Source organism: Bufo gargarizans, chromosome 2 (genome assembly GCF_014858855.1).
Source record: "Bufo gargarizans isolate SCDJY-AF-19 chromosome 2, ASM1485885v1, whole genome shotgun sequence".
NCBI lineage: Eukaryota > Metazoa > Chordata > Amphibia > Anura > Bufonidae > Bufo > Bufo gargarizans.
In genome coordinates, this window is record NC_058081.1 from 201,106,485 (window position 1) to 201,128,639 (window position 22,155).

The following is a 22,155-nucleotide window of genomic DNA, read 5'->3' on the forward strand; positions in this document are numbered from 1 at the left end:
CACCTTTAAACCTAACTCTATGCCAAAATCTTTTAGCTGGCGCCTAAATGAAACTCTGCTTAGCTCTTCAGTCATACAGGAAGCCATAAGCAAGAAGTTAATTGATTACTTCAAAGATAATACCCAGGGAGAGACACCCCCGCAGTACATTTGGGAAGCTCATAAGGCTGTCATCAGAGGAGAGTTTATCTCGCTGGCCTCAAACTTAAACAAAGCTAGGCAGAAAAAGACCAATGAATTGTTCTCTAAAATATCTAAACTCGAATGTTGCCACAAGCGACTCAAGAAAAGTGATATTCTGGACAAACTCAATGAAGCCAGAGAAGAGTTGAAAACCCACCTTAATGCACAAACAGCAAAACTATACCTAGCCTTAAAGCAAAAATTCTTCGCACATGGCAATAGATCCTCTAAATTTATGTTATCCATGCTCCGCCAACAAAAACGCAAATCTAGGATTCCAGCCATCAAAACAAGTGATCAATTACTACACAAAGACGATCCTACAATTGCCCAGGCCTTCCATGATTTCTACTCTGAACTTTATAATATTAATACAGCAGACTCTGATAAAACTAACCAAGAAAAAAGCAGACTTACCTCTGACTTCCTGGACAAGCTTAATCTACCCAGGATCAGAGATGAACATAAGCTAAGTTTATGTGCACCGATCTCTGAGACGGAGATCATGGAAGTTCTGAAATCAATTGCCAAAGGGAAATCTCCAGGACCGGACGGACTACCAGCACTATACTATGCAACATTTAAAGACATTTTAGCCCCCCATATGGCCCAGGTATATAACGCAGCTCTAAAAGGCATACCTTTTACACCTCAAACATTAAGTGCTCATATAACGTTAATTCCTAAACCCCAAAAAGATCACACGCTCTGCTCGAGCTACAGGCCTATATCCTTATTGAACTTAGATCTGAAAATATATGCCAGAATTCTAGCTGCCAGAATAAAACCCTTACTCCAGGAGTTGATCAATCCCAATCAAACGGGCTTCGTTTTAGGCAGAGAAGGCAGAGATGGCATGTACAATATCATCAACTCTATCTCTTTAGCTAAAAAGAACAAGACTCCTATTGTACTGCTCGGGACAGACGCTGAGAAAGCCTTTGATAGAGTGGCTTGGCCCTTTATTAACAACCCCTTAGAGAAATTTGGTTTTCCCACCTCATTTATTAAGGCTATTTTCTCTATGTATGCATCCCCTTGCGCTTATATAAAGGTAAATGATGTTTTGTCCCGGGCAGTACACATAAACAATGGAACAAGACAGGGTTGCCCTTTATCCCCTCTATTGTTTATTTTGTCAATGGAACCCTTATTGCAAGCTATTAGACAAAATAATGACATTAAAGGTTTAAGATGTGGCACCATTGAAATAAAACAAGCCGCATATGCAGACGACTTATTACTAGTAATTTCAAATCCTAAACAAGCATTCCCTCTTATAATTGATATACTGGACAAATTTGGAGAAATCTCTAATTTCAAGATAAATATCACAAAATCACAGGCAATGGGTATATCTTACTCCCGTAAAACTTTAAGTTCCCTAGAGAAAGACTCACCTTTCCAATGGACCCAAAAATCTCTGAAATTCTTAGGAGTTAACATTCCCCCAGACCTTAACAGGTTATTCACCCTAAATTTTACTCCTCTTATTAAAACTATACCAGACATCTTGAACTCCTGGAATCCTACATTTATCTCTTGGCTTGGCCGGAAAAATATGTTTAACACCTTGATCCTACCTAAAATAACATACCTCATACGAGTTCTCCCAATCAAACTACCAAAACACTTCCTAACCTCCTTCAAGAAAATCAGCTCTAAATACATATGGGGCAACATAAAACCGAGGATCTCACATGACATTCTAAAATTGCCCATAACCAAAGGAGGAATTGGCGTCCCCTCCCTAAACAAATACATTTATGCTGTCCACTTGAGCAGAATTATAGATTGGTTGAGACACCCTTCACATAAAATCTGGATTTCGATAGAAAAAGAACTAACAGGACTTCCTTTAAAAGGACTAGTGCTTTCAGATCCCCTTAAAACCCCCCTTGTAAATAAGGACAACTTATTGGTTCATGCCACTTTATCAGTCTGGAAAATGAAACATATCAGGGATATTTGCTCGGAATTCCCTTCGCATTTCAGTAGGCTCAGTGACTTTCTCATTACAATTGGTGAAGGCTACACAACTCTTCCAGCACAAATACAAAACAGTAATGCTGTTCCCTCTGATCTACTAGACTCAGACGGAGCTATACTGAACCTCCCAGATATGAGGAACTATTTTAATACACCCAAGCTGAGCTACCTCCAGCACAATATTATAGTGAAATCTATAAAATTAGCCTTAACGCAAGACCGCCAAACCAGAGAACCTTCTTGGTTTGAAAAATTGATCTCTCAAACACAGACACCTAAAAAACTCATACATCTGATAAGCAAGAATCTACTCATAGGAGATTCACCAAAATCCCTGTACTTCTTGAAAGAATGGGAAAAAGACTTAAACGCTACTTTCACGAGTGAAGACACTAAAGAAATCTTACTCTCACCCAAACTCTCCTCAAGATGTACTAATATACAAGAAAACACATATAAGGTGATATCCAGATGGTACCTCACTCCTGTTAAGTTAAGTCGAATGTATAGCACTACCTCAGACATGTGCTGGAGATGCCTCAATGAGAGAGGCACCTTCTTCCACATATGGTGGTCTTGCCCATTTGCAAAATCCTTCTGGGTTCAAATTTTTACTCATTTAAACCGCATTTTAGACAAAAGAGACCCTAAAAAAATTACATGCTGTCCCAAAACCGCTCTACTGAATATGATGCCAAACTCATTATCGGTATCTGAGAAGGGACTCTTGAGACCCCTTATAGCGGCAGCCAGACTTATTATAGCAACAAACTGGAAGTCGGGCGGTCCTTTGTCAGACACACTCTGGATTCAAAAGGTATCATCGATTTCCAGACTGGAAGAACTGTCTCATTGGGAATTGAGATCACATCACAAGTATAAGAAAATTTGGTCCCCTTGGTATAATTGGAGATCCTCATCACCTTAACCCACACCTCAAGGTCCGGCTTACTTTCCCACAGCTATAGATATTGACTTCATACAGTTGAATATCTTGATTGATACAATTCCAACACATTTCTCTCCACTTCAATCTACATCACTCACATAGTTCGCTAGGTAACTCTTGCATTAGGTACCTCAACCTCCCCCCCCCCTTTTTCCTCCTCTCCCCCCCTTACACCTGTTTCGTTTTGATTAGTTTGTTTTTTTTGTCCTCCTTAAGCATTTATCGTTATAGTTTATGATATCCTATTCTTTGATTATAGCCTCCATCATAAGTGTGGTAGGTAGTAGGGTTCCCCGAAGACCCTTGCTGACACCCTCACCTATCAGTCCATTACCATCATATGCTTTGGTTACCCTTAGTAATCAGAATCAAAGGAGGTTGACGGAGATGTCGGAACGTAAAGATTTGATAATCCTCTTGCCTTACTTCCTCTGCCACAATATTATAAGCTATAGGAATGATAGCCAGTCATTCTAATTTTGGAGGTTGTTAAGTCCCTGTTACTTTTCCTTCAACTTTCAGGTTTGATGCATACCTGTCCACACACTACTACGCTAATTTGCTGCTATTACTGCCTTCTTGTATTTTGAATTTGATGATTGTAAACCTGATTTGCAACTGTTTGTACCCCTTCCTTTCTATTTGAAAATCAATAAAAAGATATTGAAAAAGAAAAAGAAACTACACCCCTCAAGGTATTCAAAACGGATTTTACAAATGTCGTTAACCCTTTAGGTGTTCCACAAGAGTTATTGGCAAATAGAGATGAAATTTCAATTTTTGGGCAAATTTTCCATTTTACAATTTTTTTTCAGTTACAAAGCAAGGGTTAACAGCCAAACAAAACTCATTATTTATGACCCTGATTCTGTAGTTTACAGAAACACCCCATATGGGGTTGTAAACCGCTGTAAGGGCACACGGCAGGGCGCAGAAGGAAAGGAATGCCATACGGTGTTTGGAAGGCAGATTTTGCTAGACAGTTTTTTTGGACACCATGTCCCATTTGAAGCCCCCCTGATGCACCCCTGTAGTAGAAACTCCCAAAAAAGTGACCCGATTTTACAAACTACGGGATAGGGTGAAAGTTTTGTTGGTACTAGTTTAGGGTACATATGATTTTTGGTTGCTCTATATTACACTTTTGTGAGGCAAGGTAACTAGAAATAGCTTTTTTGGCACTTTTTTTTGTTATTTACAACATTCATCTGACAGGTTAGATCGTGTGGTATTTTTATAGAGCAGGTTGTCACGGACACGGCGATACCTAATATGTATACAATTTTTTTATTTATGTAAGTTTTACACAATGATTTCATTTTTGAAACAAAAAAAATATGTTTTAGTGTTTCCATAGTCTAAGAGCCATAGTTTTTTTTAGTTTTTGGGCGATTATCTTAGGTAGGGTATGATTTTTGCGGGATGAGATGACGGTTTGATTGGCGCTATTTTGGGGTGCATATGACTTTTTGATCGCTTGCTATTACACTTTTTGTGATGTAAGGTGACAAAAAATTGTTTAATTTAGCACAGTTTTTTTTTTACAGTTTTATTTATTATATAAAAAGTAATAAAAGTTAAATTTATAATAAATAAAAACACACCAAATGCACCTGTCAAGAGTAGGCAATTAGTAGTCTATGAGTAGTCTATCTTGAAGATCCAGTGGGTCTGATGTCTGTATAATACAGTACAGTACAATATATATTGTAGTGTACTGTATTTTACTTACACTGAACAGATCTATGCTTTTAGCATAGATCTGTTCAGCACCATGGACAGCAGGGAGCCTGAGAAGGTGTCCTGTTGCCATGGGCACCTTCCCCGTCTGCCACAACTGAGTAGACGGGGAAGGGGAAGGAGGGGAGCTCCCTCCCTCTGTCCCCCCATCCATCTGGGGGCTGCAAAGGCACAGCAGCCCCCCGATGGCAGAGGGAGGGAGCTCCCTGACTTAACCCTTTCCATACCTCGGTCCGTACGCAATGTGCTGACACTCTGGTATACCACTGACCACCAATGAAAATTCAGCGGGAGGCGGGCAGGGAATCGTGATCCCGCAACTTCCACACCGCCCGCAAACGCCCACAAACCGCCCCCCCCTGGACGCCGCCAACATAAATGCATTCAGGGGTGCAGGGGGGGTTAAAAAAATAAATTTTTGGCCATTTTTAAGTTTCTGATCATTGCGGTCAGGGACCGCAGGGATCAGAAACTACATAAAGCGCTGCAAACCGCAGGTCTGAATTGACCTAAGGTTTGCAGCGATCGCCGATATGGGGGGGGTCACAGGACCCCCCTCGGCATTGACCCTGGGTGCCTGGCTGTGTGTAACAGCCAGCACTCAGCGCTATCACCATGTCTGCAGACATGGTGACAGTTTAATGCCAGGACGAGTATACTCGTCCAAGGTCCTGAAGGTGTTAAAGGGGTTGTCTGGGATTTTAATATTGATGGCCAATCCTCAGAATAAGCCATCATTATCTGATCGTCAGGGATTCGAAACCCGGCATCCCCCATAGATCACCTGTTCCAGAGCAGCGCCAGCAGGTACACTCCAAAAGAGTGTGAAATATCCAAAATACAAACATAAGCAATTGCGCTGCAGAATAACAGTATAACATTGGCTGTGGACAGGCGGCTGCACTTGTCTGTGATGATGCCCCCTGCCGTGCTAAACACACGTTCAGATAATACACTGGCTGCAGGGCAGGCCAGCACCTCCAAGGCGTAAAGGGCAAGCTCAGGCTGTGTGCCCAATGTGGAGACCCAGAAGTTGAAGGGGGCAGACCCGTCATTCTGTACGTGTAGGCGTGTGCACACATACTGCTCCACCATGTTGGTGAAATGCTGCCTCCTGCTAAGACGTTCCATATCAGCTGGTGGTGCTGGTTGTTGTGGCGTGCTGACAAAGCTTTTCCACATGTCGGCCATGCTAACCCTGCCTTCTGTGGTGCTGGCGGTGCCCCAGCTGCGTTGGCGACCTCTTCCTCTGCCTTCGACTTGTGCTTCCACTGTGCCCCTGCTGTCAGGTCGGAATGCCACCAGCAGCGCGTCTACCAGCGTGTGCTTGTAACATAGTAACATAGTACATAAGGCCGAAAAAAGACATTTGTCCATCCAGTTCGGCCTGTCATCCTGCAAGTTGATCCAGAGGAAGGCAAAAAAACCCTGTGAGGTAGAAGCCAATTTCCTCACTTTAGGGGAATAAAAATTCCTTCCCGACTCCAATCAGGCAATCAGAATAAATCCCTGGATCAACGACCCCTCTCTAGTAGCTATTGCCTGTAATATTATTACACTCCAGAAATACATCCAGGCCCCTCTTGAATTCCTTTATTGTACTCACCATCACCATCTCCTCAGGCAGAGAGTTCCATAGTCTCATTGCTCTTACCGTAAAGAATCCTCTTCTATGTTTGTGTACAAACCTTCTTGCCTCCAGACGCAGAGGATGTCCCCTCGTCACAGTCCTGGGAATGAATAGATGATGGGATAGATCTCTGTACTGACCCCTGATCTATTTATACATAGTAATTAGATCTCCTCTCAGTCGTATTTTTTCTAAAGTGAATAACCCTAATTTTGATAATCTTTCAGGGTACTGTAGTTGCCCCATTCCAGTTATTACTTTAGTTGCCCTCCTCTGGACCCTCTCCAGCTCTGCTATGTCTGCTTTGTTCACTAGAGCCCAGAACTGTACACAGTACTCCATGTGTGGTCTGACTAATGATTTGTAAAGTGGTAGGACTATGTTCTCATCACGGGCATCTATGCCCCTTTTGATGCAACCCATTATCTTATTGGCCTTGGCAGCAGCCGCCTGACACTGTTTTTTGCAGCTTAGTTTGCTGTTTATTAAAATTCCTAGATCCTTTTCCATGTCAGTGTTACCGAGTGTTTTACCATTTAATAAGTACGGGTGACTTGCATTATTCCTTCCCATGTGCATAACTTTACATTTGTCAGTGTTAAACCTCATCTGTCACTTATCTGCCCAAGCCTCCAATCTATCCAGATCCCTCTGTAGTATTATACTGTCCTCATCAGTGTAAATTACTTTACACAGTTTAGTGTCATCTGCAAAAATTTATATTTTACTATGCAAGCCTTCTACAAGATCATTAATAAATATATTGAAGAGAATAGGGCCCAATACTGACCCCTGAGGTACCCCACTAGTGACAGTGACCCAATCTGAGTGTGTACCATTAATAACCACCCTCTGTTTTCTATCACTGAGCCAGTTACTTACCCACATACAGACGTTTTCTCCCAGTCCGAGCATTCTCATTTTATATACTAACCTTTTATGTGGTACAGTGTCAAATGCTTTGGAGAAGTCCAGATACCTGACATCCATTGATTCGCCGCTGTCAAGTCTAGAACTTACCTCCTCATAGAAGCTGATTAAATTTGTTTGACATGACCGATCCCTCACGAAAGCCATGCTGATATGGCGTTATTTGCTTATTTCCGTTAAGATGCTCTAACATAGCATCTCTCAGAAAACCTTCAAACTGTTTACCCACAACAGATGTTAAACTTACCGGCCTATAGTTTCCAGGCTCTGTTTTTGGACCCTTTTTGTATATTGGCACCACATTTGCCATGTGCCAATCCTGTGGGACATTCCCTGTCAATATAGAATCTGCAAATATCAGAAATAAGGGTCTGGCTATGACATTACTTAATTCCCTTAGGATACGGGGGTGTATGCCATCCGGTCCTGGCGATTTGTCTATTTTAATCTTTTTAAGTCGCTGTTGTACTTCTTCCTGGGTCAGACAGGACACTTTTAATGGGGAATTTATTTCAACATTCGGCATGTCATCTGACAGTTTATTTTCCTCAGTGAATACATTGGAGAAAAAAATATTTAACAACTTTGCTTTTTCCTCATCGCTCTCTGCGACTGCCCCCACATTACTCTTTAAAGGATTTCAGATTTATACTTTTTAACATTTATATAATTGAAGAACATTTTAGGGTTAGTTTTACTCTCTTTGGCAATTAATCTCTCGGTCTCTAGTTTGGCCGCTTTTATTAGTTTTTTACTAGGGATGAGCGAACCTGAACTATATAGTTCGGGTTCGTACCGAATTTTGGGGTGTCCGAGACACGGACCCAAACCCGAACATTTTCGTAAAAGTCTTGGTTCGGGTTTGGTGTTCGTCGCTTTCTTGGCGCTTTTTGAAAGGCTACTACGTCATACTACTTGCCCCAAGAGGCCATCACAGCCATGCCTACTATTGGCATGGCTGTGATTGGCCAGTGCAGCATGTGACCCAGCCTCTATTTAAGCTGGAGTCACGTAGCGCCGCACGTCACTCTGCTCTGATCAGTGTAGGGAGAGGTTGCAGCTGCGATGTTAGGGCGAGATTAGGCAGTGATTAACTCATCCAAAAGACTTCATTCAGTGATCGATCTGCAGCAGTGGATCATTGAACTGCTGACATTCAACTGCTCACTGTTTTTAGGCTGCCCAGAGCGTTTTTCATTCACTTTTTTCTGGGGTGATCGGCGGCCATTTTGTGTCTTGTGGTGTGCCAGCACAAGCTGCCACCAAGTGCATTTAACCCTCAATAGTGTGGTTGTTTTTTGGCTAAATCCTACATCAGGGTCAAGCTGTCACACCAAGTGCATTTAACCATCAATAGTGTGGTTATTTTTTGGCCATATGCTACATCAGGGGCAAGCTGTCACCAAGTGCATTTAACCCTCAATAGTGTGGTTGTTTTTTGGCTAAATCCTACATCAGGGTCAAGCTGTCACACAAAGTGCATTTAACAATTAATAGTGTGGTTATTTTTTGGCCATATACTACATCAGGGGCAAGCTGAGCCTGTCACCAAGTGCATTTAACCCTCAATAGTGTGGTTGGTCAAGCTGTCACACCAAGTGCATTTAACCATCAATAGTGTGGTTATTTTTTGGCCATATACTACATCAGGGGCAAGCTGAGCCTGTCACCAAGTGCATTTAACCCCCCTCAATAGTGTGGTTGGTCAAGCTGTCACACCAAGTGCATTTAACCATCAATAGTGTGGTTATTTTTTGGCCATATCCCAGTCTAATTCTGTCCGTAAACGTATACCTGTCACCCAGCGCCTAAATAATAGGCCTCAAATTTATAGTCAGCTAAATCTGTGGTTATTGCTGTAGCTGGGCAAGTTATTTAGTGTCCGTCAAAGCACAGTTTTTGTTCTGGGTTGAAATACAATTCCCAATTTAGCAATTCTCTAAATTTGTGGTTTCTGCTGTATCAGGCCTACTTTAAATCCATCCCTAAAAGGGTATATTAGAATCAAGGTGCTGATAGGGTCATTCTCAATAACTTGACACACACGCTACTGTGCATATCCCAGTCTAATTCTGTCCGTAAACGTATACCAGTCACCCAGCGCCTAAATACTAGGCCTCAAATTTATAGTCAGCTAAATCTGTGGTTATTGCTGTGGCTGGGCAAGTTATTTAGTGTCCGTCAAAGCACAGTTTTTGTTCTGGGTTGAAATACAATTCCCAATTTAGCAATTCTCTAAATTAGTGGTTTCTGCTGTATCAGGCCTACTTTAAATTTATCCCTAAAAGGGTATATTAGATTCAAGGTGCAGATAGGGTCATTCTCAATAACTTCACACACACGCTACTGTGCATATCCTAGTCTAATTCTGTCTGTAAACGTATACCTGTCACCCAGCGCCTAAATAATAGGACTCAAATTTATAGTCAGCTAAATCTGTGGTTATTGCTGTGGCTGGGCAAGTTATTTAGTGTCCGTCAAAGCACAGTTTTTGTTCTGGGTTGAAATACAATTCCCAATTTAGCAGTTCTCTAAATTAGTGGTTTCTGCTGTATCAGGCATACTTAAAATTTATCCCTAAAAGGGTATATTAGATTCAAGGTGCAGATAGAGTCATTCTCAATAACGTCACACACACGCTACTGTGCATATCCCAGTCTAATTCTGTGTGTAAACGTATACCTGTCACCCAGCGCCTAAATAATAGGCCTCAAATTTATAGTCAGCTAAATCTGTGGTTACTGCTGTGCCTGTATTAGTGTAATACGGTACCTAAATAGATAGCCAGATACTGTTAGGTGTCTGTAAAAAAAGGCCTGAATTTGAATTCAATACATTGGGCCAAATAATATTTTTGTTGTTGTGGTGAACGATAACAATGAGGAAAACATCTAGTAAAGGACGCGGACGCGGACATGGTCGTGGTGGTGTTAGTGGACCCTCTGGTTCTGGGAGAGGACGTGGCCGTTCTGCCACAGCCACACGTCCTAGTGTACCAACTACCTCAGGTCCCAGTAGCCACCATAATTTACAGCGATATTTGGTGGGGCCCAATTCCGTTCTAAGGATGGTAAGGCCTGAGCAGGTACAGGCATTAGTCAATTGGGTGGCCGACAGTTGATCCAGCACGTTCACATTATCTCCCACCCAGTCTTCTGCAGAAAGCACACAGATGGCGCCTGAAAACCAAGCCCATCAGTCTGTCACATCACCCCCATGCATACCAGGGAAACTGTCTGAGCCTCAAGTTATGCAGCAGTCTCTTATGCTGTTTGAAGACTCCGCTGGCAGGGTTTCCCAAGGGCATCCACCTAGCCCTTCCCCAGCGGTGGAAGACATAGAATGCACTGACGCACAACCACTTATGTTTCCTGATGATGAGGACATGGGAATACCACCTCAGCACGTCTCTGATGATGACGAAACACAGGTGCCAACTGCTGCGTCTTTCTGCAGTGTGCAGACTGAACAGGAGGTCAGGGATCAAGACTGGGTGGAAGACGATGCAGGGGACGATGAGGTCCTAGACCCCACATGGAATGAAGGTCGTGCCACTGACTTTCACAGTTCCGAGGAAGAGGCAGTGGTGAGACCGAGCCAACAGCGTAGCAAAAGAGGGAGCAGTGGGCAAAAGCAGAACACCCGCCGCCAAGAGACTCCGCCTGCTACTGACCGCCGCCATCTGGGACCGAGCACCCCAAAGGCAGCTTCAAGGAGTTCCTTGGCATGGCACTTCTTCAAACAATGTGCTGACGACAAGACCCGAATGGTTTGCACGCTGTGCCATCAGAGCCTGAAGCGAGGCATTAACATTCTGAACCTTAGCACAACCTGCATGACCAGGCACCTGCATGCAAAGCATGAACTGCAGTGGAGTAAACACCTTAAAAACAAGGAAGTCACTCAGGCTCCCCCTGCTACCTCTTCTGCTGCTGCCGCCTCGGCCTCTTCTGCTGCTGCCGCCTCGGCCTCTTCCTCCGCCTCTGGAGGAACATTGGCACCTGCCGCCCAGCAAACAGGGGATGTACCACCAACACCACCACCTCTGTCACCAAGCATCTCAACCATGTCACACGCCAGCGTTCAGCTCTCCATCTCACAAACATTTGAGAGAAAGCGTAAATTCCCACCTAGCCACCCTCGATCCCTGGCCCTGAATGCCAGCATTTCTAAACTACTGGCCTATGAAATGCTGTCATTCAGGCTGGTGGACACAGACAGCTTCAAACAGCTCATGTCGCTTGCTGTCCCACAGTATGTTGTTCCCAGCCGGCACTACTTCTCCAAGAGAGCCGTGCCTTCCCTGCACAACCAAGTATCCGATAAAATCAAGTGTGCACTGCGCAACGCCATCTGTGGCAAGGTCCACCTAACCACAGATACGTGGACCAGTAAGCACGGCCAGGGACGCTATATCTCCCTAACTGCACACTGGGTAAATGTAGTGGCAGCTGGGCCCCAGGCGGAGAGCTGTTTGGCGCACGTCCTTCCGCCGCCAAGGATCGCAGGGCAACATTCTTTGCCTCTTGTTGCCACCTCCTCCTACTCAGCTTCCTCCTCCTCTTCTTCCACCTGCTCATCCAGTCAGCCACACACCTTCACCACCAACTTCAGCACAGCCCGGGGTAAACGTCAGCAGGCCATTCTGAAACTCATATGTTTGGGGGACAGGCCCCACACCGCACAGGAGTTGTGGCGGGATATAGAACAACAGACCGACGAGTGGTTGCTGCCGGTGAGCCTCAAGCCCGGCCTGGTGGTGTGCGATAATGGGCGAAATCTCGTTGCAGCTCTGGGACTAGCCGTTTTGACGAACATCCCTTGCTTGGCGCATGTGCTGAATTTGGTGGTGCAGAAGTTCATTCACAACTACCCCGACATGTCAGAGCTGCTGCATAAAGTGCGGGCCGTCTGTTCGCGCTTCCGGCGTTCACATCCTGCCGCTGCTCGCCTGTCTGCGCTACAGCGTAACTTCGGCCTTCCCGCTCACCGCCTCATATGCGACGTGCCCACCAGGTGGAACTCCACCTTGCACATGCTGGACAGACTGTGCGAGCAGCAGCAGGCCATAGTGGAGTTTCAGCTGCAGCACGCACGGGTCAGTCGCACTGCGGAACAGCACCACTTCACCACCAATGACTGGGCCTCCATGCGAGACCTGTGTGCCCTGTTGCGCTGTTTCGAGTACTCCACCAACATGGCCAGTGGCGATGACGCCATTATCAGCGTTACAATACCACTTCTATGTCTCCTTGAGAAAACACTTAGGGCGATGATGGAAGAGGAGGTGGCCCAGGAGGAGGAGGAGGAGGAAGAGGGGTCATTTTTAGCACTTTCAGGCCAGTCTCTTCGAAGTGACTCAGAGGGAGGTTTTTTGCAACAGCAGAGGCCAGGTACAAATGTGGCCAGCCAGGGCCCACTACTGGAGGACGAGGAGGACGAGGATGAGGAGGAGGAGGATGAGGTCACAGCGGGGTGGCACCCAACGCAGCTCGGGCCCATCACTGGTGCGTGGCTGGGGGGAAACGCAGGACGATGACGATACGCCTCCCACAGAGGACAGCTTGTCCTTACCCCTGGGCAGCCTGGCACACATGAGCGACTACATGCTGCAGTGCCTGCGCAACAACAGCAGAGTTGCCCACATTTTAACGTGTGCGGACTACTGGGTTGCCACCCTGCTGGATCCACGGTACAAAGACAATGTGCCCACCTTACTTCCTGCACTGGAGCGTGATAGGAAGATGCGCGAGTACAAGCGCACGTTGGTAGACGCGCTACTGAGAGCATTCCCAAATGTCACAGGGGAACAAGTGGAAGCCCAAGGCCAAGGCAGAGGAGGAGCAAGAGGTCGCCAAGGCAGCTGTGTAACGGCCAGCTCCTCTGAGGGCAGGGTTAGCATGGCAGAGATGTGGAAAAGTTTTGTCAACACGCCACAGCTAACTGCACCACCACCTGACTACGCAACGTGTTAGCAGGAGGCAACATTTCACTAACATGGTGGAACAGTACTTGTGCACACCCCTCCACGTACTGACTGATGGTTCGGCCCCATTCAACTTCTGGGTCTTTAAATTGTCCACATGGCCAGAGCTAGCCTTTTATGCCTTGGAGGTGCTGGCCTGCCCGGCGGCCAGCGTTTTGTCTGAACGTGTATTCAGCACGGCAGGGGGCGTCATTACAGACAAACGCAGCCGCCTATCTACAGCCAATGTGGACAAGCTGACGTTCATAAAAATGAACCAGGCATGGATCCCACAGGACCTGTCCATCCCTTGTGCAGATTAGACATTAACTACCTCCCCTTAACCATATATTATTGTACTCCAGGGCACTTCCTCATTCAATCCTATTTTTATTTTCATTTTACCATTATATTTTGCGAGGCAACCCAAAGTTGAATGAACCTCTCCTCTGTCTGGGTGCCGGGGCCTAAATATATGACAATGGACTGTTCCAATGTTGGGTTACGTGAAGCCTGATTCTCTGCTATGACATGCAGACTGATTCTCTGCTGACATGAAGCCAGATTCTCTGTTACGGGACCTCTCTCCTCTGCCTGGGTGCCTGGGCCTAAATATATGACAATGGACTGTTACAGTGGTGGGTGACGTGAAGCCTGATTCTCTGCTATGACATGCAGACTGATTCTCTGCTGACATGAAGCCAGATTCTCTGTTACGGGACCTCTCTCCTCTGCCTTATGTAGTGTCCCACTAGGTATGGGTGGGCACTACACAAGGGTCAATTGGTGTGCGCGTTACTCCTACTCACAAGGAACAGAAATGTCATATTTAATTCTGCATTTAATGTATGTTCTAATGTGTTGTTATATGCAATGTACCCCTGTATGATGCAACAGCAGGCCTAGTTGGGTGTAGTTAGACATCCCAGACACTAGAGGGAGATAGGGAGCCCCTAGTATAAATGTCCAGGCCCAGACAGGGAGAGTGAGTGCAGAGTCAGGAGTCTGAGAGGACAGAGGTTAAGAAGCCTGCTCCTGACATGCAGCTGGATAGCCCTGGCTGCTAGTGATGTCCAGGAGGCTGTTGAGAAGCTCCAGCCTGCCTGAGAACAAGAGAGCCTAAGTTAGCTCTGAAGAGATACCCCAGTTGCAGGATTCAACCTCCTGGGAGAAACCTACAGTTATCCACCTGATAGGAGGAGGCGACCCAGGGTAAGCAAAGTGACCCTGAAGGGCAGAGGACCGTAGAAAAGTGTAGCAAGAGTATAATACCTGAGGAAGGAAGTAACCAAGGATTTAAGCCACCCATTTAGGCATCCGGGCCTTGGGAGATATAAAGCCAGAGCAGGAGTTCTAGAAAGGACACTGTACATTGATTCTGAGGAAAGGTACAACCTGCTGCTGAGTGCTTGTGGAATTTACCCTCAGTGTATCTTGCATGACTATTGCCTGCCATATTGTGAATAAGCCCCTTTGTGGAACTGTAATCTGAAGACTGTGCTACACCTGCTGTACAAAGTTGGATTGTTCAGTAAAGTTACGTTTTGGTTCACTATATACTTGTGTACCTTCATCATTCCAACCACCAACCGGCGTGCCACCGTCCAAAGGCACTGGCGTCACGAATACCACAGGGACCTTGCTCCAGGCACACAAAATACCTGTAACATCCAGGGCACCTCAACTACCATCAGGCCTGGTCCCTATCTACAGAGCGTGCCCCAGAGGAACTGTGTCTACCTCTCCTTCACTGCCACGCGCCTGCCCAGGGTTCTGCAAATATAGTGAGTACCCTCGATTGCCCATAACTGTGACCTCACTTCGTCATACCCTGCAGGTCTGGCGTGTTGCACTAGGTGCCTGGGCCTACATATATGACAATGGACTGTTACAGTAGTGGGTGACGTGAAGCCTGATTCTCTGCTATGACATGCAGACTGATTCTCTGCTGACATGAAGCCAGATTCTCTGTTAAGGGACCTCTCTCCTCTGCCTGGGTGCCTGGGACTAAATATCTGACAATGGACTGTTACAGTGGTGGGTGACGTGAAGCCAGATTCTCTGCTATGGGACCTCTCTCCAATTGATACTGGTTAATTTGTATTTATTTTATTTTTATTTTTATTCATTTCCCTATCCACATTTGTTTGCAGGGGATTTACCTACATGTTGCTGCCTTTTGCAGCCCTCTAGCTCTTTCCTGGGCTGTTTTACAGCCTTTTTAGTGCCGAAAAGTTTGGGTCCCCATTGACTTCAATGGGGTTCGGGTTCGGGACGAAGTTCGGGTCGGGTTCAGATCCTGAACCCGAACATTTCCGGGAAGTTCGGCCGAACTTCTCGAACCCGAACATCCAGGTGTTCGCTCGACTCTATTTTTTACATGTTCTATTTTTTTCCTTATAGTTTTTCAGTGCTTCTGTGCTACCTTCCTGTTTTATTGTTTTATATGCTTTCTTTTTGTCATTTATTGCTTTCTTTACAGTTCTGTTTATCCCCATTGGTTTCTTTTTGTTCCTTAACCTTTTATTCCCATACAGTATGTACCTCTCACAATGAGATTTTAGGATGCTTTTAAAGATATCCCATTTTGTGGCTGTATTTTTATTTGTGAGGACTTCATCCCATTTAGTTAGGCCTATGGCCTCTCTTAGTTGGCTAAATTTAGCTTTTTTGAAGTTTGGTATTTTTGTTCCTCCCTGTAGAAACGCTCTCTTGAATGATAATTGGAAGGTTATTACTTTGTGGTCACTATTTCCTAGGTGTCCCCCAACCTGCACATCTGTTGTTCTGTCAGGCCTATTGGTTAATACTAAGTCCAGTATGGCCGTCGCTCTAGTCGGGTCCTGAACCAGTTGGGAGAGGTAATTGTCTTTGGTTATTGCCAAGAACCTGTTTCCTTTATGAGATATACAAGTTTCAGTTTCCCAGTCTATATCTGGGTAGTTGAAGTCCCCCATAATAACCACTTCATTATGATTTGCCGCCTCGTCAATCTCATTTAGTAGCAGATTTTCTGTGGACTCTGGTATATTAGGTGGTTTTGTACTCGCGCATCTTACGATCACGCTCCATTGACGGAATTAAGGACGGTACATTGTCCTTGTAACGGTGATCCAGCAGCGCGGCCACCCAGTAATCAGCACAAGTTAGAATGTGGGCAACTCGCTGGGTCGTTGCGGAGACACTGCAGCATGTACTCGCTCATGTGTGCCAGGCTGCCCAGAGGCAACGAAAAGGCAACGAAAAGCTGTCCTCTGTGGGAGGTATATCGTCTGTGTCCTCTGTATCCCCCCATCCACGCACCAGTGATGGCCATGAGCTGGTCTGGGTGCCACCCTGCTGTGAACTTGGTTCACCTCCATGTCTTTCCCTATTTGGTGAATCATGTTACAGCCTCTCTCATTCCTCAAAGGTGTTGTCCAGGATTTTCATATTGATGGACTATTCTCAGGACAGGCCTTTAATAACAGATTGGCGAGGGTTCAACACCCTGCACCACTCACAATCAACTGTTTTGTTGTACCTCTGGCATCAGAAGTCAGCGGTGGAACTAGACAACTCTGTCCATTGTTTAGTGGACACAGCTAGTAACTTCAACGTTGCTGTCATGCTTTTTGTGGGATAACCCCTTTAACATAGCAGTAAGGAATTATAGGGGTTGTGCAGCCGTTAATATTGATGACCAGCCATCAGGATAGGTCATCAATATCTGTTAGGGGGGGTCTGAAACCCGGCACCCCCGCCAATTAGTTGTGAGACAATGGGGTGCTCCATGCAAGCTCTACTTCTTGGTCATCACACTATGACTCGTCTCCTGTGGGGAGGTGGTGTAGTGCAATTAGAAGCACACGCTCCATTGATTTGCATGGAGTAGGTACTTGTGTTACACTGCAATTCCGAGAAGTAGTGCAGGGTAATGGACAGGAAGCGGCGCTCACATGGAGCCCAGCCCCCTCTTCAAATAGCTGATCGGCAGGGATGATGGGTGTCACACCCTCGCCAATCTGATATACATGACCAATCCTGACAATAGGTCATCAATATTAATGGCTGGACAGCCCCTTTAAATTTGGAAGTGTTAGGGCTCTTCTCCTTTAGGGTACATTCACATGACCATGTTTTGCAGACCGCAAAACACTTGTGGATACCGGCCATTTGTGTTCCACATAACCCCTTAAAATTGTTCTGTACTTTTAATTCTTCAAATATATGGGTTTAGCATAGTATTATAGATGTGATGTTTTGCATCATTTTGAATACATTTAAATATGTGAATCTTTTTTTCTTTTTAGGAACTTGACCGGGAACTTCCTGTTATTGAACCCTATTTTGTACAGCACCCTAAGCTTACTGGCAAAACAGAAAATGGCATAAGGATCACTTGGCTGGGCCATGCGTCTGTCATGGTGGAAATGGATGATTTTGTATTTCCTACTGATCCCGTCTTCAGTGAGAGGGCCTCTGCGTTTAGCTTTGCAGGTCCCAAACAGTTTCGAGGGCTACAGTGGACAATATAGAGCAGCTTCCCAAAATAGATGCCGTTTTGATAAGCCACAATCATTATGATCACCTGGATTACGGCACTGTACTGGGCCTGAATGCCCGGTTTGGTACTGAGACAAGGTGGTTTGTTCCCTTGGGTCTCTTGACCTGGATGCAGAGCTGTGGCTGCAAAAATGTAATTGAGAGTAATAATCAAGGGAAAGAGCAGGCACACCACCTTCTGGAGTAAAAATGTGACGACACTTTATTCAAATACAATAATAGACCATAAATTGGATAAAATGAGAGTAAATGCATAAACCCAATACATAAACAATAAAATCAAATAAATCCACTGATTGAGGAGGTATAAAAATAAATCCACTGATAAAGAAGATATAAAAATGTATTGTTATCTCTGGATGGAGAGTCATAAAATTCATAAAAACATCAGAGGCCCATTTCACTCATCAAAAATCGATATCCAATGTGAAAAGTCTCAATATCGGAGACACAGCAATATATGTGTAAAAGAAGTCTCAGTATTAAATACACAGCAGTATATATAGAAATGCAGCCATAAGTAGGAATCACTACCGAATGGATCTGATCACAGTCCAGTGTAGATAAGTGCACAATGTAGATAAGCGCACAGTCGTTCAGCGTTTCAGGGTTGCATCACTGAGGCTCTTACCGCTCTGTTGATGCTGCAGTGTCCGTTCGGCAGTGGCGTCGCCAGGGGGGGGCCAGAGGGGGCCACTGGCCCCCCCTACATCAGGCTGTGCCCCCCCATGTGCCCCCCCAACTAAAATGCCCCCCTCCCAAGTGAGCCGCCGCCGCACTGCTGCAGCCGGGCTGGGCACAGGGAGATGAGCGCTTCCATTGCGCTCATCTCCATTGTAATCTGCCTGTGCCAGCGGAGGTGCAGGGGAGGGAGAGGTGTGTCCCTTCCCCTTCCTCTGATAGGCTGCAGGCCTAGTGCCTGCAGCCTATCAGAGGCCGGCACAGGCAGCGCGATGACGTCATCGCGCTGCCTGAGCCATATAGAGCGGGACACAGACCGGAAGAGGCTGCATCGCATCGCTGACATGGAGGTAAGTATACTTTTTTTTTTTTTTTTGTGTGTGGTTTTTTAACAATATTGTTACAGGCACAATATGGGGGGCTCTTGTTACAGGCACAATATGGGGGGCTCTTGTTACAGGCACAATATGGGGGGCTCTTGTTACAGGCACAATATGGGGGGCTCTTTTTACAGGCACAATATGGGGGGCTCTTGTTACAGGCACAATAAGGGGGGCTCTTGTTACAGGCACAATATGGGGGGCTCTTGTTACAGGCACAATAAGGGGGGCTCTTGTTACAGGCACAATATGGGGGCTCTTGTTACAGGCACAATAAGGGGGGCTCTTGTTACAGGCACAATATGGGGGGCTCTTGTTACAGGCACAATAAGGGGGGCTCTTGTTACAGGCACAATATGGGGGGCTCTTGTTACAGGCACAATAAGGGGGGCTCTTGTTACAGGCACAATATGGGGGGCTCTTGTTACAGGCACAATAAGGGGGGCTCTTGTTACAGGCACAATATGGGGGGCTCTTGTTACAGGCACAATATGGGGGCTCTTGTTACAGGCACAATTTGGGGGGCTCTTGTTACAGGCACAATTTGGGGGGCTCTTGTTACAGGCACAATTTGGGGGGCTCTTGTTACAGGCACAATTTGGGGGGCTCGTTACTGGCACATGATGGGGGGCTCTTGTTACTAGAACATTGGGGGGGCTCTTGTTACTGGCACGTTATTGGTGGGCACTATAGGGGCATCTACTGAGGCCACAAAGAAGGGGTATTTTATATGGGGGGCTCTGTACAGTACCATTTTATACTGGGACACATGGTGGGTACTATGGGGAAGGGGGAGAGGAGTACTATGGAGTCATCTACGGGGGGGAATAAGAAGGGGAATTTTATACTTGCAAATTATGGGGGCACATTAGCTCAATTGGGGGCATTACAAGGGGGTACTTTTTTGCAATGTCACATTATAAGGAGAATTATTTCTACTGGGGGGACATTATGGTGGGCTTTATTACTCCCCCATGGTATGACCCCCTAGTAGCAGCACCAGCCTCTCCCTGCTCCGCGACCCCTCTGCCTCTTCTCCAAATCCTTATTATGAAATCTTTCTCATTAGGATAAAGCACAACATCAGCTCCGCCGAGCCCCGGCCAAAGTGTGGAAGTGGCGTCCGAGATCCCCAAGGGCCAAACCAAGTAACTGTGAGTGTTCATGTGAAATATGTTTATATTATACACATATAGCCTACACTGTGCCACACAATATACAGTATACCGTTACACTGTGCCCCACAATATACAGTATACCGCTACACTGTGCCCCACAATATACAGTATACCGCTACACTGTGCCCCACAATATACAGTATACCGCTACACTGTGCCCCACAATATACAGTATACCGCTACACTGTGCTACACAATATACAGTATACCGCTACACTGTGCCCCACAATATACAGTATACCGCTGCACTGTGTAGTCTGTTCTATAAGCACCCTTGTTCTGTGGCGGCGGACAAAAAACAATCTGGAAGTGCCCCTCCCGAGACCAGGTTCTGGATCCGCCACAGTTTAGAAATGTCAAATGTACCCTCCTGTGAGAGACGGGGAGGGAGATCTGTGGATGACACTGTTAGGGCTGTTTCACACTAGCGGATGCCGTGCGTGGCATCCGCTCCGTGAAAGAGTGCCAAGACCCGATGCAGACTACAGAGGCACGGAGCATTAACATGACTGATAATGCTCCGTGCCTCTCTGTGACCTCTTTACTACGAAATCACAGTTGTCACTGTGATTTCGTAGTAAAGAGATCACAGAGAGGCACGGAGCATTATCAGTCATGTTAATGCTCCGTGCCTCTGTAGTCTGCATCGGGTCTTGGCACTCTTTCACAGAGCGGATGCCACGCACGGCATCCGCTCGTGTGAAACAGCCCTTATAGAGGGGGAAATGGGGATGACACTGTCATGGGGTGGATCTGTGGATGACACATATAGCATAAGATGGTATATACGGTATGTGGCATCCACAGATCCCCCCCCCCATAGCAGTGTCATCCACAGATCCCCCTCCCCCCATAGCAGTGTCATCCACAGATCCCCCTCCCTATAAAAGTGTCATCCACAGGCAGCTAGGACATGTTGAAATCTGAGTGATTTATTTATTTTTAAACCACAGACAGCAGGACTTTTCTTCCTTGTTGCGGTTTTAGGTATTGGGTAAAGTATCGCAGCATTTCTAAGCATACTTGTGTAAATGTATCGTTGGTATAGCTGCCCCCCCTACTTTTGTCCTGGCCCCCAGTGTGCCCCCCCAAAATTTGAAAGCTAGAGACGCCACTGCCGTTCGGTGTAATAGCATAGGAGCCAATTTACGTGTGTATTCGGGCACTGGTTCCAGGCGGCGGACAGTGATAAAACTCTGTGAGGGCGATTCGCCCAGGAAGCTGATTCCACGTGATGGGATCGCTCAGCTCCGTTGCTTGGTAGGCGCGTGTAACTGTTGTAGAAGTCAGATGATCCAGTTGAAAAGGTCCGGTGATCCGATCAGCTGGTTTGTACGTCGGTCAGCTGCTATGATCATGTGACTCGCAGGTCCTGTCAGTCGCAGCTCTTATGTGGCAATATTTAAATGCCGTGTTTCGATGTGGATAAGAAATAATTCTTTGCAGGCAAAGAGGATTCTGTATGCTTCTGGTCCAGGCCAGCAGAAAGTGAAGAGAAGACGCAGTTTGGCAGACGCGTTTCGAGGCAACTTGCCTCTTCCTCAGTGGCTACAAAACTGCGCTCTTCCAAAGTTCTTTTATAGGTCTCATAATTAAGGCACAAATAAAACATGGATTGGATTCAGAGGTATTACCTATGTATAAGACAGTTCTCAAACAGGTATAAATACGAATCCAGTTGAAGTGCACATATATTATAATAATTTGGAAGAATATACTATATAAAAAGACATAGCATATATACATATATAAAAAGATATGAATAAAAGATAAATAAAATAATATTGGACTTTCATTTATACTTTACAAGAAAAAAACGATCCCTTAGTGTATAGTTGTTGCGCTATTAATGCGTTTTTTCAGTGCATAATATTTTCTCCACTTTTTCAAGTTTTTCTTCTTTACTCTACTGATGATTATAGATGGAGGGGAATTTTTGGGGCCTGGGAGCAAGGGCAGATCAGTGTGCTGGAAATGTGACAGTC